The sequence below is a fragment of the Odocoileus virginianus genome, chromosome 2, assembly GCF_023699985.2.
Source record: "Odocoileus virginianus isolate 20LAN1187 ecotype Illinois chromosome 2, Ovbor_1.2, whole genome shotgun sequence".
Lineage (NCBI taxonomy): Eukaryota > Metazoa > Chordata > Mammalia > Artiodactyla > Cervidae > Odocoileus > Odocoileus virginianus.
This window is the reverse complement of record NC_069675.1, coordinates 33,809,037-33,812,960: the sequence shown is the minus strand read 5'-3', so window position 1 is coordinate 33,812,960 and position 3,924 is coordinate 33,809,037. Positions and strand designations below refer to the sequence as shown.

The 3,924-nt window shown below is 35.9% G+C and overlaps 1 pseudogene; it reads left to right on the top strand.

Annotated features, from left to right (window-relative positions):
- Positions 1–1,455: 1,455 nt before the first annotated feature.
- Positions 1,456–2,536, top strand: LOC110141919 (transcription initiation factor TFIID subunit 9-like; annotated as a pseudogene).
- Positions 2,537–3,924: the final 1,388 nt, after the last annotated feature.

Below are 3,924 nucleotides of genomic sequence, written 5' to 3'. Positions count from 1 at the left end.
TGTTTTTAGAATTTCTTTTTCTTTTTAGTACTTATTATGCTTTCAAAATACATTTCTCAGCTTACAACACTGAGAGATTTTGTTTATATTAACATTCAACAGAGAAAATACTATTATACAATCTAATATTTGGTTGAAATTAAATTTAATCACTTTCTTCATCAAAATAACTATTCACTGCATAATGAAATTCCACTAATGCCACATCAGCTGCATTATAAAAGACAAGCATAAATCACAAAATGATATCAAATTTGTGTATATTAAAATAATTTATGAGAAAACACTGGTATATTTAAAACTATTAGAATACTATTAAGTTTCTCTTTATAACCTTATTGTTTCATCAGAATGAGTTTTCTAGAGGTCAACTAAGTCACCTTTTGGCCTCTAGATAGAATTTTGAAAAATACAATGTCCATGTAAAAACTCTATAAATATCTTTGGAACCTTGGAGAGAAAACAGGGGAAAAGAACTTTACTACCTTACTCAGTTATGCTTTAGAATATTAAAGCTTCTAATATCTAACTATAGACCATCTCATTGAGGTCATGACTGTTTTGCTTGCTGATTATGTTTAGAAACTTCCAATTACTGATATCAAATCAAACTTGAGAACAGAGATATGTAGAGATCTAAGACTTAAAAAATAGGGATGGAATTACATCACATTTGAGAAATACAACTACTAAAATAATTTGTGAAAGAGGGATAAAATTCATACAGTAAAGTGATAATTAATCTAAGCAGAAAAAGCAAATAAAGTACTAATGAATTCTATGCAGTTGCTGCCAACCAACAGGTGATATTCCAGCCCATTGTTTCATATTCTATAAAACTGTCTCTACATAAATAACTATGCTCAGTGACTGTCTTTCCTACATAGCAGGGCTTTTGTGAGGAGTGATAAATTAAGAGTTTCAGTTAGCCAATGCCACAAAAGAGTCGGTCAATAGTCTTTTCTATATATATGGTATAATAACTGCACAAAGTGACATGTAATTTCACTTTTAATTGCTTTTTTTAAAAACTTGTGGACCATTTTACAACATTAAAGATAGATACAAAGTGTGAGAAATAGAAATGAATCATCCATGTCTTACACACTGTTTTTTAGAGGAAATTCAAGTCATAAAAGAATTTTATCATTGAGATCACTCAGAAAACTCAAAACAAAACTCCAAAAAAATTAAAACAAATAGATTCAAGGGATTAGATTTGATAGAGTACCTGAAGGACTATGGACAGAGGTTTGTGACAGTGTACAGGAAGCAGTGATCAAGACCATCCCCATGGAAAAGAAATGCAAAAAGGCAAAATGGTTGTCTGAGGAGCCCTTACAAATAGCTGAGAAAAGAAGAGAAGCTAGATGTTGCTTTCGAACATCCTGCTCACCGGTACACCAGGGGTTGGAAAAACTACATTAGGCAAAGAACTTGCATCAAGATCAGGACTGTGGGTGATTTAGCTCGAGAAGTTTGATCACCGGATATCATGGAGTCTGGCAAGATGGCTTCTCCCAAGAGCATGCCGAAAGATGCACAGATGATGCACAAATCCTGAAGGATATGGGGATTACAGAATATGAACCAAAAGTTATAAATCAGATGTTGGAGTTTGCCTTCCGATATGTGAACACAATTTTAGATGATGCAAAAATTTATTCAAGTCATGCTAAGAAAGCTACTGTTGATGCAGATGATGTGCGATTGGCAATCCAATGTTGTGCTGACCAGTCTTTTACCTCTCCTCCCCCAAGAGATTTTTTATTAGATATTGCAAGGCAAAGAAATCAAACCCCTTTGCCATTGATCAAGCCATACTTAGGTCCTAGATTGTCACCTGATAGGTATTGCTTGACTGCTCCAAATTATAGACTTAAGTCTTTACCAAAAAATGTGTCTACTTCTGCAGGAAGAATAACAGTTCCACGGTTAAGTGTTGGCTCAGTTACTAGCAGACCAAGTATTCCCACGCTTGGCACACCAACCCCACAAGCCGTGTCCATCTCAACTAAAGTAGGGACTCCAGTGTCCCTCGCAGGGCAAAGGTTCAGAGTACAGATGCCCACTTCACAATCTCCAGTTGTAAAAGCATCAATTCCTGCAACATCAGCAGTTCAGAATGTTCTAATTAATCCGTCATTAATTGGGTCCAAAAATATTCTTATTACTACTAACATGGTCTCATCACAAAATACTGCCAATGAAGCATCAAATGCATTGAAAAGAAAACGTGATGATGATGATGACGATGACGATGATGATGATGATGACTATGATAATTTGTAATCTAGCCTTGAAGCATGTAACATGTATCCTCGGTTTTGAATCTATTGTACTGAGATTAAACATGCATGCTAGATGTTTCCATGTTGTGATCTAGAAAAAACAGTATTTAATGAGTAAATATGCATACCAACTTTTCGATTGAGCTGTTGTGTTGAATTTTCTTTAATAGGATTAGTAATTGTTTCTCATCAGCCTTTAAGTGTAAAAAATAAAGTTGCAACTCGTGCGTTTAAAAAAAAAAAAAAGAAGAGAAGCTAAAGGCAAAGGAGAAAAGGAAAGATATACCCAACTGAATGTAGAGTTCCAAAGAACAGTAAGGAGAGATAAGAAAGCCTTCTTCAACAATCAGTGCAAAGAAGTAGAGGATAACGATAGAATGGGAAAGGCTAGAGATCTCTTCAAAAAATTAGAGCTATCAAGGTAAGATTTCAGGCAAAAATGGGCACAAAAAGGACAGAAACAGTATGAACATAACATAAATAGAAAATATTAAGAAGAGGTGGCAAGAAAGCACAGAAGAACTATACAAAACAATCGTAATTACCCAGATAACCACAATGGTGTGATCACTTACCTAGAGCAGACATCCTGGTGGGTGAAGTCAAGTAGGTCTTAGGAAGCATAACGATGAACAAAGCTAGTGTAGGTGATAGAATTCCAGCTTAACTATTTCAAATCCTAAAATATGATGCTATTAAAGTGCTGCACTCAATATGCCAACAAATTTGGAAAACACAGCAGTGGCCACAGGACTGGTCAAAGTCAGTTTTCATTCCAATCCCAAAAAAAGGCAATGTCAAAGAATGTTCAAACTACCACAGAATTGCACTCATCTCACATGCTAGCCAAGTAATGCTCAAAATTCTCTGAGCCAGGCTTCAATAGTACATGAACTGAGAACTTCCAGATGTTCAAACTGGATTTAGAAAAGGTAGAGGAACCAGAGTTCAAATTGCAACATCTGTTGGATCATCAAAAAAGGAAGAGAGTTCCCTAAAAAACATCTACTTCTGCTTTATTGACCATGCCAAAGCCTTTGACTGTGTGGATCACAATAAAATGTGGAAAATTCTTAAAGAGATGGGAACACCAGACCACCTTACATGTCTCCTGAGAAATCTGTATGCAGGTCAAGAAGCAACAGTTAGAACTAGACATGGAACAACAGACTTCCAGATTGGGAAAGGAGTAGCTCAAGGCTGTATATTATCACCCTGCTTATTTAACTTATATGCAGAGTATATTACGCAGAATGCTGGGCTAGATGAAGTACAAGCTGGAATCAAGACTGCCAGGAGAAATAGCAATAACCTCAGAATTGCAAACGAAACCACCCTTATGGCAGAAAAGGAAGCAGAACTAAAGAGCCTCTTGATGAAAGTGAAAGAGGAGAGTGAAAAAGCTGGCTTAAAACTCAACATTCAAAAAACAAAAATAATGGCATACTGTCCCATCACTTCATGGCAAATAGACGAGGAAACAGTGGAAACAGTGAGAGACTTTATCTTTTGTTGGCTCCAAAATCACTGCAGATGGTGACTGCAGCCATGAAATTAAAAGACGCTTGCTCCTTGGAAGAAAAGTTATGACCAACCTAGATAGCATATTAAGAAACAGAGACATTATTTTGCC